Source organism: Pogona vitticeps, chromosome 5 (genome assembly GCF_051106095.1).
Source record: "Pogona vitticeps strain Pit_001003342236 chromosome 5, PviZW2.1, whole genome shotgun sequence".
NCBI lineage: Eukaryota > Metazoa > Chordata > Lepidosauria > Squamata > Agamidae > Pogona > Pogona vitticeps.
In genome coordinates this window covers 65,033,997-65,048,174 of record NC_135787.1, presented here as the reverse complement: position 1 = coordinate 65,048,174, position 14,178 = coordinate 65,033,997, and the positions used below count along the sequence as shown (strand labels likewise).

General features: G+C 45.6%; 1 protein-coding gene across 17 annotated transcripts in view; it reads left to right on the top strand.

Annotated features, from left to right (window-relative positions):
• The first annotated feature begins 1,831 nt into the window (after window positions 1–1,831).
• PCM1 (pericentriolar material 1) overlaps window positions 1,832–14,178 on the top strand; it is a 77,946-nt gene continuing 65,599 nt past the window's right edge. For 13 of the 17 annotated variants that reach the window (XM_073001335.2, XM_073001332.2, XM_078394635.1 and 10 more), the window contains exon 1: window positions 1,871–2,179. The gene's annotated coding sequence lies outside the window, so the exon portion shown is untranslated. Of the gene's footprint in view, window positions 2,180–2,617; window positions 2,869–14,178 lie in introns of those variants that run through there. The other 4 variants (XM_078394636.1, XM_078394631.1, XM_020791472.3 and 1 more) reach the window with 2 other exon arrangements.

The window sequence follows — 14,178 nt, the reverse complement described above, 5'->3', positions numbered from 1 at the left end:
TATTTTCAGGTCTATGACCGTATAATAATAAACTATAAATAAATAAAGACCTTTCATAGTTCCTAGGAACTCTGTCCACGGCCCAGTGAATAGATGGATAGTGTTACCTGGCCTACAGTGCAGATGTTTGTATTCTTAGTGGGGGTTTTTAGTGGGCGGGGAGTGTTTGGAGATTTTTTATTTGTGTGCACGTGGGTCTGGTCTCTGGGTGTCTGTGTGAATTTCGTTGTTTGGATATAGCTTGTATATACTTACAATGACAATAAATTGATTTGAATTTGATTTTGATTTGAACACCAGATCTTTTATTGTATGGTTCATTTCTGTAAAATGGCCAACTAGAAGACTGCCTAGTTGTTTGTTCCTTAAATTACTAAGGTGTTCACCCATTTGTACTTTAAGAGATCTAGAGGTTTTTCTTTGTTGTTCTTTAGTCATTAAATCGTGTCCGACTCTTCGTGACCCCATGGACCAGAGCACACCAGGCCCTCCTGTCTTTTACTGCCTCCCAGAGTTTTGTCAAATTCATGTTGGTAGCTTCGGTGACACTGTCCAACCATCTCGTCCTCTGTTGTTCACTTCTCCTCTTGCCTTCACACTTTCCCAACTTAGGTTTTTCCTAAGTACAGTTTATTAAATGGGCTCCTTATAGCATAGATTACTCCCTTGGTATTACAGTTAGTGGTATTACAGGAGGCGGGATGACAAGCCTCTCTGTCAGGTCGCAGAGTGGCTAATCCATTGCGGACAACGGCGCAGTAGGAAGGCTCTGTCAAGTGCACGTCCGCGGCAGAATGGTGAGTGGACAGTTCAGCCCTCGCTATTTCCACCTGTGGGGGGATAATCGTATATGAATACCCCCATCTCTAGTTACAATTTCTCGCATTTTAGCAAAGCAGTTACCCATGCACACAGCACCTTATCTCTAAGGAATGTTAATTCTCCCTTACAAAGCACTTCTTCTTCTTTGCTCCCTTCGTACATAGGGCTGTCCTTAAAAACTGTTTAAAAACTTCAGCAGGCCCAATATTCAGTGGCCAGACTGATTTCTGGGACTGGTAAATTAAATCATACATCCCCAGTCTTGGTGTGCCTTCCTGTCAGTTTCTGTGCTCAATTCAAAGATTATGACCTATAAAGCCCTTAATGGTTTAGGACCTCAAGACTTGTCAGAAGTCCCTCTCAGAAATTAGCTACCCATTTCACCCACTTCTATTTTGTGAAAGGCAGCCACATTGAAGTAGGCCAGAAAGGCAACAACAAGGAATTGTGCCTTTTTTGGTGGTGGTCCCCCAACCTTTGGAATAAGCTACCAAATGAGATACACCAGGTCCCTTTCCTCCTGATGTTCAGGAAATTGGTGAGAACACAATTACTGTACACAAAGCCACCCAGAAGCTGTTAATATTATTTTTAATTTTTTTCTTGTTCTTTTTGTAAGAATTTTACCTGTGAATCACCATACTGTAGAATATATTGTCATATGGTGTCTTCTGGTTTTAATCTGTAAATTTTAATCTGTAAACCGCCCAGAGCAGCACTTCCATTAAAGGAGTTGTGTATTAATGAAATACATAATATATACATAAGGGCCCAACTTCAGAAAAAAGGAAACCATTATGTACAGTGTATAAGCTCAATACATTTATGAACTAACCAAAGTTCTACTGAACTTTAATTATCCAAGTTTTAATTACTTAAGACAATTACGTATCCCAGAATCCAACACTCTACCAATAGTCATGCACAGTATTTAAACTACAGTTCCCAGAATATCTTGTGCCAAAGTGCAGCTGGGATTTGCGCAGTGCTATCGCATTGCATTCCGGGAAACGTAGTTCTTTCACATTGCCGGCACAACCCAACGGGCGAGTTGGCTCGAAGCCTTCCCCTGTCGGTTGCCGCCCGTTAGAAACCGAAGAGTTCTGGATTTTCGCGGCACACCTGCCTCAAGGCCACGTGACCTGAGGGGAGGGGAAGCAGAGCCGCCAAGACGCACAGCGCGGAAGAGTATTGCAGTTTCCCTGACCGAGGTTACTAAGTAACGGTGTGTATTCGTGCGCCCTTTCCCTCCTCCTACTACTTTCAATCGAAAGAAGACCAAGATGGCGGCGAAAGCAGCCGTTAGAGGTGGTCTGTGAGGGGACAGTTTCCAGGGGCGCCTTAACTGCTCTAGAAGGTACGAACGGGTGCGGGACGAGCCGCTTAGGACGGCAACCAGATGAACGGCGGCTGAGGAGGGCAGAAGAGGTGGCGTTTCTCTAAGTCTTTCTCAAGTAGCCGCCGCCCCCCCCCAGGTGGAAAGCTACGGGTGGCAAACAATGTGTGTGGGACGGCGGAGGGGGGAGGTGTCTACCGCCGAGCTTTTCCTCGGCTTGTCCGGTGAGGGGGCGTGGCTGCCCTCCTGACCGCGTTATTTTGCCACGCGCCCTTTGCCTTTTCCCTCCCCCTCGCCCGAACCCCGCGCGGGGCCTTTGTTAGGCTCCTCCCCTCGCGCTCCGCTAGGGGAGGGGCGTGGGGGCTTTGTTTCTAAGGGGTTGGCGGCTCCTACTTCTCTCATTGGCCTTCCGCCAAGGCCGCCTCTCTTGCTCTCCCGCCCGCCCCCGGTCCGGACTTTGCCGCCGATTGAATGGCAGGCGCGGGCTCTCTGGCCTTGCGACTCCGCCCTGCCAACCGTCCTCCTAACTCCCCCTTCCTATTTGCCTGCAAAAGGGAATCAGGTAAGACTCGGTAGTGATAAAAACCAGAGAAGATTGCAGAACAGGAATTTGCGCTTACTCGGCTCCTCCATTCCAGCGAAGAATCGAGGCCGCTCACTCTGGGAAGTGGCTGCGTCCTGGTGAAGACCTTCCACTCCACCTGTCTTAGGTAATTCCTTGGAGTTGAGAGGTGTAATTGCCGTGGGACCATTTGCAGCTGGAGCTCTTAGAAAAGAAAAGTGCCTGGATTTGGGGAATTCTTTTTCAGGCTACCTAATCTTATTAAGGCAGTTCACCTGTGTGGGACTTAACCATTAGGAGTTTGCACATGACAGACCAATTAAATTGTGAAGGTAGCATAGGTGCTGTGCTTGTGTGTTTTGCAGTTTCCGTAAAGCTTCCGTGTGCTATACACTTGTCTATGCATCCTGGAAATCTTTGGTTTTTAAATAGAAAAAAGTCCTTTTAAGTGGCTGTTACCTACAGTAGCTCAAGTTCAGGTTGGTAGTCAGAGTTTTCTGTAGATAAATAGTACCAATTCTGCAACAATGGAATAAGAATTTATGATAAAAATCAAAGGGCTGAAAATTAGAGACGAGTTATTTAAGGTACAGGCCTTCATAGATGACTTACTTGTAGTGGCAGAAGATCCACAAGAATCAATTAGAGCACTTATGAAAGAATTAAGAGTTTGGACAAATGGCGGGCCTGAAAATAAACCATAGAAAGACAAAAATTCTACCCAAAAACATGCAATGTAAAGAAATAGATGACCTCTTGAACCATACAAATTTCCAGGATGGAAAGTGAAAATATCTTGGAATAAACTTACAAAAAAGTACCTTACTGAAAGATAATTACCTGAAATTAAAGAAAGAAATAAAGACTTGGCTAGATGGGGGAATCTTTAATTAAAAATGATTGGCATGACTGCAACAGACTCCTTTGGTATATTTATCAAGTTATATTTAGTAACTCTAATGTGCAACTAATGATTTTGTTTGGGTTTGTGGCATTGTTGTGAAAAATATCAACTGTAACAGTAACAATCATAACTGAGATAGTACTGCATTTGAGGAAGTAAACTGTAGTCTCCAGAAACTTACGGCATAAATGAAATGTGTTGATGTGTAGACTTTTGTTTCTACTGCAACAGACTGACATGGCAAATTCTTTGTGAAAAGATAAGTTATGAGGGATTCTTCTTTGGTTCATCCTTTAATCTGAGCAATTTTAAAGGGTTAAAGGGGTTATTTTCCCAACTGCAGGGTGGCTTTAAAATAAACTGATATAAAATTATATACAAGATGTCTGCCAAATCAAACTAATTAATGACTGAAAGCAACACATTGCTACTTTTGAACAGCAAAGTGAAGTATTTTTAAGGTGTTTTTTTTAATCATTTGAATGTGACTCACATATTCAGACATTAAGGTATTTGAGTGTCTGCGCATGTTTAAAGGCAACAGTGCCTCATTGACTATGCTTCTATTAATTTTACAGTGTTGGTCATGTCATATGTAGAAGAGAATTTCTAAGATAAGTTTGTGGCAACAAGAGTCGGGTTTTCAGGGTACCAGGAGTGTATTATATGTTTAGCAAAGTATTGCAGGATGGGGTTACGCTCCCTCTGAAAACAGGTGTTCAGCTTGGTGATGCTCCTGTATTTATTTCTGACTCTGGATGCTCAGGACTGCCTTTGCATAATTAAAACTAGGGCACAATTCCTGGAGAAGTTTGATCTGGCCACGGTGGCACATGCCCCTCGGCTGGATTACTGTAGCGCACTCTATGTCGGACTGCCTATGGAAAATGTCAGGAAACACAGCAGCCATATTGCTAACTGGGCCTGATCACTGGGATCACACAGCCTGTCTGTTACAGCAGCTCCACCAGCAGCCGATCTGTTTCTGAGATAAATTCAAAGTGTTGGTTCTAACCTATAAAAACCTAAACGGCTTGGGCACAAACTAGTTCAAGGACTGTATCTCCCTTTATGAAGCCTGCTTGAGTGTTAAGTTCATTTATTTTTATTTATTTTAGTTACCGTATACCCCACCTATCTGTTCAAAATGACCACTCTAGGCGGCTCATCAGGAGAAGCCTTCTTCTCAGTCATGCCACCTTCACAAGTGCATCTAATGGGAACACAGGAGAGAGCTTTCTATGTTGCTGCTTTCAGACTTTGGAATTCCCTCCCACAGGAAACCAGTCTGGCCCCATCTTTTCTGTCCTTCCACAGTCAGGCAAAGACCTTTCTTTTAGGCAAGCTTTTCCTGAGTGAGTGAATGACTGCCTGAGTGGGGTTTTAAATGGATTGTTGTATTTTGAATATGTTTTGATGTTGCTAATGTTTTTTCTTATGGTATTAGTGTGACTTTTTTGTATTTGTATAATCACCATTGTTAGAGTTAATGTAAGCTGCCTTGGTTCCTTTTTAAAGAGAAGGGTGAAGTGAAAATAGCTTAAATAATAATAATTATTCCTAGTAAATATTGTTACACCTATCTCACTTCTCTCTGTGTGGAGAAGTATCATGGGAAAAGTACAAAGTTCCCTCTAAAGTGTGTGCTTGCAGGACTCCTCCTTGCACCCACAGCCATTGTTTCAGCTTCTTTAGGTCTGGTCATGATGGAACCATGCACGGGTGGTGGTGGTGGTCACAAACACAGGGAGAGACAGCGTTGCATGCATGAGGGGCAGAGCCCTGCCCAGTGGGTCTGATAATTAGAGGGAACATTGGATGAGTATTAATTCAGAGTTTGTTCTCTTTGGAAAGTGTTTACTTAGGAAAATGCTGTAGCATTTATTTGTTGTTGTTTAGTCGTGTCTGACTCTTTGTGACCCCATGGACCAGAGCACATCAGGCCCTCCTGTCTTCCACTGCCTTCCGGAGTTGGGTCAAATTCATGTTGGTAGCTTCAATAACACTGTCCAACCATCTCATCCTCTGTTGTCCCCTTCTCTTGCCTTCACACTTTACTTATATCAGGGTCTTTTCCAGGGAGTCTTCTCTTCTCATGAGGTGGCCAAAGTATTGGAGCTTCAGTTTCAGGATGTGTCCTTCCAGTGAGCACTCAGGTTTGATTTCCTTTAGAATGGATAGGTTTGTTCTCCTTGGAGTCCAGGGGACTCTCAAGAGCCTCCTCCAGCACTACAGTTCAAAAGCATCAATTCTTCCTTGGTCAGCCTTCTTTATGGTCCAGCTCTCACTGGAACACCTTTTAAACAGAACACCTTTTAATCCAAGCACCTTTAAAACCAAGCCAAGCACCTTTCAGGTTAAAGGGGCAGGAAAGGAGGGAGGGAAGGAATGATGGGGAAAAGAGGTAAGAAAGAAAAAAGGTCATCACTGGGGCACACAAAACTATCAAATAAATTTGTGCTGTTAAGCACAAAAAGAGAGAAGACAGAGAGAGAGAGAAGACATTGGGGGGGATTTGAGTCTACAGTAAACTCCATTTTAAAGCCTGCCTGCCTGCTTGCATCAAGCACCACAGCCCCTCACAGAATGTTTTCTGATTTTAAAAGAGACAGACCTTGGGGCCACATTTTAAATGCACACATTTTAAAACTAAAGAGAGATCACAGTACACAAACCTTAGAAGCCACAGAATCCAGCAACCATTATTCCAGCACAGAACTCCTCATTACAAAAAGAGAACATAGAGAGAGAGAGGGAGAGAAGACAATTGAGGGGAAGAGAGACTTGAGTCTAAAGTCCATTTTAGAGCAAGTCAGCCAGACAGAATATTTTCTGATTTTAAAAGAGACAGACCTTGGAGCCACATTTTAAACACACACATTTTAAAACAAAAGAGAAGTCACAGTACACAAACCCTAGGAGCCACAGAATGCAAAAATAAATATGTAAATTTAGATTTTAAAATTAGTCATTTTCACATTTAATTTTAATTTAATACAGTGGTGCCTCACATAACGATGTTAATTGGTTCCAAAAAAAATATCGTTATGTGAAAACATCGTTATGTGAAGCACCATTTCCCATAGGAATGCATTGGAAACCGGTTAATCCGTTCCAATAGGAATGGATTATCCGGTTTTCTCCCTCCCTCCGCGGCTTGGATCTGACCCACGGCGGCTAACTCAACCATGGCTTGTCTCCCTAGAGTCCGGCCATGGCTGGGGTAGCCACCGCGGCTCGGATCCAAGCCGCGGGGGGAGGGTGGTGGGATTGGAATGCCTTTCAGGCATCCCGGGCTTGGATCCCACCTGCTGCCGGTTACCCAAGGGTAACCGGCGGCGGGTGGGATGAACGGCTGGGGTAGGCTACCGGCATCGGGGACAGGGTGGGGGGGATCGGGAAGGCTTGAAGCCTACCAGCGCCGCTTACCCAGGCCGTTTTCGGACTTCTGGAAGTCCGAGAACAGCCTGGGTAAGCGGCGCGGGTAGGCTTCAAGCCTTCCCGATCCCCCCCGTCCCCGCTGCTTAAAGCCTCCTTGCGCTGCCTACCCCAGCCGTTCTCGGACTTCCATGTGTCCGAGAACGGCCTGGTTAGGCAGCGCGGGGAGGCTACCGGCATCGGAGACTGGGTGGGGGGGATCGGGAAGGCTTGAAGCCTACCCGCGCCGCTTACCCAGGCCGTTTTCGGACTTCTGGAAGTCCGAGAACAGCCTGGGTAAGCGGCGCGGGTAGGCTTCAAGCCTTCCCGATCCCCCCCACCCTGTCCCCGATGCTTGAAGCCTCCTCGCGCCGCTTTCCCCAGCCGTTCTCGGACTTCCAGGTGTCCGAGAACAGCCGGGGTAGGCGGAGCGGGGAAGCTTTAAGCCGTGGGGAGAGGATCAGAGGCATGGATGGGCTCTTCGGCAGCCGCCGAGGCTTGGATCCGAGCCTCGGCAGTTGCCGAAGAGCCCGGCCATGCCTTCCACCCCCCTCCCCGCGGCTTGGATCCAAGCCGTGGGGAGAGGATCGGAGGCATGGATGGGCTCTTCGGCAGCTGCCGAGGCTTGGATCCGAACCTCGCCAGTTGCCGAAGAGCCCGGCCATGCCTTCCACCCCCTCCCCGCTGCTTGGATCCAAGCCGTGGGGAGAGGATCGGAGGCATAGCTGGACTTCAGCCGGCTAAGAGGCCGGCTATCGGGCAGGAGGAGGTGGGAAGATTCCCCCACCACCTCCTGCCCGATCGCCAGCCTCTTAGCCGGCTGAAAACCCGGCGTTCGCTCGGGAGGGGTTGGGGGAAACTTCCCACCTCCTCCTGCCCGACCGCTGGCCTCTTAGCCGGCTGAAGTCCGGCTATGCTTCCGACCCTCCCCCCACGGCTGGGATCCAAGCTGTGGGGAGAGGATCGGAGGCATGGATGGACTCTTCGACAGCCGCCGAGGCTTGGATCCGACCCTCGGCAGTTGCTGAAGAGCCCGGCCATGCCTTCCACCCCCTCCCCGCGGCTTGGATCCAAGCCGTGGGGAGAGGATCGGAGGCATGGATGGGCTCTTCGTCAGCCGCCGAGGCTTGGATCCGACCCTCGGCAGTTGCTGAAAAGCCCGGCCATGCCTTCCACCCCCTCCCCGCGGCTTGGATCCAAGCCGTGGGGAGAGGACCGGAGGCATGGATGGGCTCTTCGGCAGCCGCCGAGGCTTGGATCCGAGCCTCGGCAGTTGCCGAAGAGCCCGGCCATGCCTTCCACCCCCTCCCCGCGGCTGGGATCCAAGCTGTGGGGAGAGGACCGGAGGCATGGATGGGGTCTTTGGCAGCCGCCGAGGCTTGGATCCGAGCCTCGGCAGTTGCCGAAGAGCCCGGCCATGCCTTCCACCCCTCCCCCTGGCTTGGATCCAAGCCGTGGGGAGAGGATCGGAGGCATGGATGGGTTCTTCGGCAGCCGCCGAGGCTTGGATCCGAACCTCGGCAGTTGCTGAAGAGCCCGGCCATGCCTTCCACCCCCTCCCCGCGGCTTGGATCCCACCCGCGGCCGACTACCCCAGGCATGGTCGGACTCCTGACAGTCCGACCATGGCCGGGGAAGCCGACCGCGGGGAAGGGGAATCCCGGCTGTGGCCTCTGAAGGACCCTTCAGAAGGGTCCTTCCGAGGCCACCGCAGGCATTTTCCCCCAGCTGAGCTGTGGGAGCGCTCCTTGGGAGGCTCCCGCCGCTCAGCTGGGGGAAAATGGTGCCTATGGGGAAAACATCGCAAAGCGATTTTTCCCCATAGGCAACATCGGTATGCGATCGCTTTTCCGATCGCAAAATCCGCATCGGTATGCGGATTTGTCGTTAAACGGGGCACTCGTTATACGAGGCACCACTGTATTACAGTCTACTTTTCACTTTTAAATCCACACTGCAAGACCCATCAGAGCACAGAAACATAACCCGCCCTAGCCCTACCCCCTCCCACCAAGCTGCAAAAAACCCTGTATAGTACAGTAAATACAGTGTACTCACCCAGAACCGGCAGTATCTGGTTTTTTTTAAAGTCAAAAATCCAAAAATAATTTTTAACCTCCCCCCAAAAAACAGTCCGTACAGTACAGTACCAGGCAGTCTGAAGACTCTCTCCCTATCCACACTATAACCGTCGGAGCGACCGAGGTAGCAGACAAGCAGCCTCTTCGCTGGCCAATGGTTAACAGAAAGTTCAACTTTCATGCTTTCCCCACTTCCCCCGTGTTTTTTTCCGTCCGTAACTCGAAGCTCTGGCCACAAGTCGAAGCAATATTTTTGTAACTTGAAATTTTCGTAAGTAGGGACGTTTGTTAAGTCGAGGCACCACTGTAATTGTTTGGATTAGTGATCTTTAATCTTAAAATTCTTTGGGCTAGAAGTTTTGTACTGATTTAAAACATGTTTTAACTAGAATTGTCTTCAGGACTTCAAACTTTTTGGTATCCCATTTGGGTTTTGACACTGAAGCTATCATCATTTTGGGGAGAAAGTCTTATTGAACTCTTTTTTGGGCTCCCCTCTAATAACGCTGTAAATGTTTTGGGATCAGGATTTGGAGATTTAGTCAATTTTCCTTTGAACAGAGAATAGAAAGCTTGGAGGGGGTTGTATATAAACTGTTTGTATATGAACACATTTATTTTTAAGTTGTCTTTAGTATATTTATTTGGGGACAGTAGATTTGTGCAAAACATTAGTGCCAACTTATGTGCCATATCTCACTAATCATGGAATGTAAAGAGCATGGCAGGGCAGCGAAGCTTTTATAAGAGGATTCATCTGAAAATAGCTTCTAGGAGAGAAACAAGAAAGACTAGCTGGAAAAGCTAGCCTTTTCCTGGGCACAAGGCTCACTGGATGACCTTGGGCTAGACATACACTCTTAGCCTGACCCCCTCGCACAGGGCAGTTGTGAACATAAAGAGGGGAAGTGGAAAACCATGTGTGCTTCCTTGAGCACTTTGAAAGAAAGATGGTACATAAATTTAACGAACAAAAGCAAGTAAAGACCATACAGTTGGATACCTGCATCAAGTCTTGTTAGCTCAAAATATAGTTTATTCAGTAGGTTATGGAGTTAGATTTTTAAGAAAGATAATAAAAATTTTAAAAATGGAATATTTGTGTTGTCCTTGAGTAAGGCATTTTAGCATTGTTGGTGTTCTCATGAGAATAAATCTAATTGAATTCATTAGGGCTACTTTTGAGTAGATATCCATAGGCTTGTACTGTCAGGCAAATATGTTTAGGTTTTCAACCTGAGAGTATACAGTGGTGCCTCGCACAACGAGGTTAATCCGTTCTGGATTAACCCTCGCTGTGTGAAACATCGCTCAGCGGAAAGTAAAAAGCCATTGGAACGCATTAAACATGGTTTAATGCGTTCCAGTTCGGCCGAATACTCACCGTTGTGCGATGTTCCGGGATGGCCGGCAGCCATTTTCGCGCCCTCACCTCGCTGAACGAGGGCGCGAAAATGCTGCGATCAGCTGTCTGGCGGGTCCAAAATGGCCGCCGGAACAGCCAAAATGGCTGGGCGCAGCGTTTTTGCGCCCTTGGTAAGCGAGGGGAGGGCGCGAAAACGCTGCGCGCGGCCATTTCGGCTGTTCCGGCAGCGTTTTCGCGCCCTCCCCTTGCTTACCAAGGGTGCGAAAATGCTGCGCTCGGCCCTTTCGGCTGTTCCGGCGGCCATTTTGAAGCCGCGGAACAGCTGATCTATCTATATGTTTTTGATTCCATCATACAGACCTCTTGTTAAAAGAATCAGACCATCAATTAGAGAAATACAAGTGTGGCCAGTGGATGCATCTGAGCAACTTCAAGATTGCTTTAGGAGCACTGATTGGGCACTGCTTGAGGAGGACAATGTTGATACTTATGCCTCAACAGTACTGTTTTATATCAAAAGCTGCATCGATGTTGTTACTACCACCAGACAAGTATGAGTGTTTTCTAATAACAGGCCTTGGCTAAATAGAGAAGTGCGCCTTTTATTAAAAGCCAGGAATGCTGCTTTTCATTCTGGTGATGAACAACAGTATAGAGAGGCCAGAGCTAAACTGAAAGGGGGCATTAGGGATGCCAAAGCTATGTACAGCAAGAGAATTGAGCAACATCTTGAGAGTTCTGACACTCGTCGAGTTTGACATGGCCTACGACAAATCACGGGTCAGAGTAACAAAAACAGTCTGTGTAGCAGCAGTTAGTTTTTGGCTGAGCAGTTAAATCATTTTTTCAGCCGTTTTGAGGTGGAAACAGGAACAACCATTATTCCAGCATCTACTGTCTATAATACATCACTAGAATCTACCATCGACAGACAACCACTAGTACTGCAGATTTCAGATGTGAGACGCGCTTTCCAGAATATTAACGTTCAAAAGGCAGCTGGACCAGATGGAATCATGGGACGAGTTATTAGGGGCTGTGCTGCAGAATTAGCTGGAGTTTTTAAGGATATTTTCAATCTATCCTTGTTGCAGTGTTCTGTCCCCACTTGCCTGAAGTCATCTATTATAGTGCCAGTCCCCAAGCAGTCAGCTGTGGTATCTCTCAATGATTATAGACTAGTAGCTTTAACATCTGTTATTATGAAATGTTTTGAGAGATTGGTGCTGGATTACATTAAGGATAGTCTTCCACCTTCTTTGGACCCATGGCAATTTGCATACAGGAGAAATAGATCTACTGATGATGCTGTGTCCATGGTACTCCCTACTGTATTGAGACACTTAGAACAACAGGGAACTTATGCGAGGCTGTTGTTTGTGGATTATAGCTCTGCTTTTAATACCATTCTACCAAATAGGTTGTTTTTTAAAATGATCAGCCTGGGATTACCTCAGGAGATCTGCATGTGGATAAAGGATTTTCTGACAGATAGGCCACAGTCAGTAAGGATGGGATCTCACCATTCTTCTACCCTGGTACTAAGTACAGGAGCTCCCCAGGGCTGTGTGCTAAGTCCCTTCCTCTATTCCCTGTACACACATGATTGCACTCCACTGTATAACACCAATGCAATTATTAAATTTGCGGATGATACGACAGTGGTGGGGCTCATAAATAAGAACAATGAGTCTGCTTATAGAAAGGAAGTACAAAGGTTGATACTTTGGTGTAAAGAAAATCATCTCACACTTAACATAAAAAAACTTAAAGAACTCATAATTGATTTTAGGAGGAAGAGAAATGTACATTTACCACTGAACATAAACGGTGAGGAAGTGGAAAGAGTTGGTAATTTTAAATTTCTGGGTACTTACATCTCAGAGGATCTCTCATGGACTATAAATGCCAACGTGCTAATGAAGAAGGCACAGAAGAGGCTGTATTTCCTGAGAATGCTCGGCAAGTTACATTTATCTCAGTATTTACTTCGGTCATACTATCGTAGCACCATTGAGAGTGTCCTAACCTATAGCATTCTGGCATGGTTTGGGAGTAGCTCTGTAGCGGACAAAAAAGCTCTACAGAGAACCATTAAAATTGCCCAGAATATCATCGGGCCCCAGCTACCAACCCTGGATGACATCTTCACATCCCGCTGTCTGAGGAAGTCACACAGCACCCTGAGAGACTCTTCCCATCCTGCTTATAACTTTTTTGAACTGTTACCGTCTGGCAGAAGATACAGAACAATTAAGACTCGGACCACACATTTTCTGAATAGTTTTTATCCCAGAGCTATAATTGCAATTAATAATGAGCTTAAAGACCACCAGTAGTGAATAATTAGTTCGACTGTGTTACTTGGCCTGTGGTGTAGATGTTTGTATTTTTAGTGGAGGACTTTCAGTGGGTGGGGAGTGTTTGGGGAATTTTATGTTTGTGCATGTGTCTGGTCTCTGGGTGTCTGTGAATTTCGTTGTATGGGTATACTGTGTATATACTTACAATGACAATAAATAATAATAATAATAATAATAATAATAATAATAATAATAATAATAATAATAATAATAATAATAATTATTATTATTATTATTATTATTATTATTATTATTATTATTATTATTATTATTATTATTATTATTATTATTATTATTATTATTATTGTATTACTTGCACATTGGACAAGCCAGACAGAAGGCAGAAGTCTAATTATAAAGATCTCCCCTGCCTGTGACATTGTCACAATTTTGCAGGTGTAATTTACACAAGAAGATTTTTTAACCATAAGTTTAAATTCTGTACTCCATGTAAATACTTTGCTGTGCAATCATACATGTGCCTGCTTAGAAGTAGACCTTACTGAGTTTAGTAGGACTTACTTCCAGGTAACTGAACTAGATTCTAGACCTGATTATGTTGAATTACTTTCATTTACCATTTTTATTTTGCAATAGGCACAATTCTTGCTAAAGATGATGTGACTAAAAGTACAACATTTTGTGACATACCTTTATGTTCTTTCTAAGCTGAAATGCATATTTTTCTACCTCCAAGTAATCCCTTTCATGAAGCTGTTGGGGGATACAGGTTGTCATTTACTGAAAATCACCGCTACAGATGAAGCCAAAATGATGATGAAAAGGATTCCATGGAATCCTGTGAAGAGAAAATTGGAAATGTTCTACAGTGGTGCCTCGCATTACGACGTTAATTCGTTCCAGCGAAATCGCTGTAGAACGAAAACGTCGTAATGCGAAAAGAAAAAACCCATTGAAACGCATTAAAACCCGTTTAATGCATTCCAAAGGGATTAAAACTCACCATCCAGCGAAGATCCTCCATAGGGTGGCCATTTTCGGTGCCTGTAATGCGAGGAATCCGTCCCAGAAAACAGCGGGGGGCCATTTTGTTTACCTGGTGGCCATTTTGAAACTGCCGGTCAGCTGTTGGAAAATCATCATTTTGCAAAGAATCGGTTCCTGAAGCAGGGAACCGATCATCGCAAAGCGAAATTCCCCCATAGGAAACATCGTTTTGCGATTGCAAAAGCGATTGCAAAAACTTCGTTGTAATGCATTTTCGTCGTTAAACGGGACAATCGTAAAGCGAGGCACCACTGTATTTCTGAAAAATTGCTATGGCTGATGTCATCAGTGTTATACAGTTATTGCAACAGGATTTCGG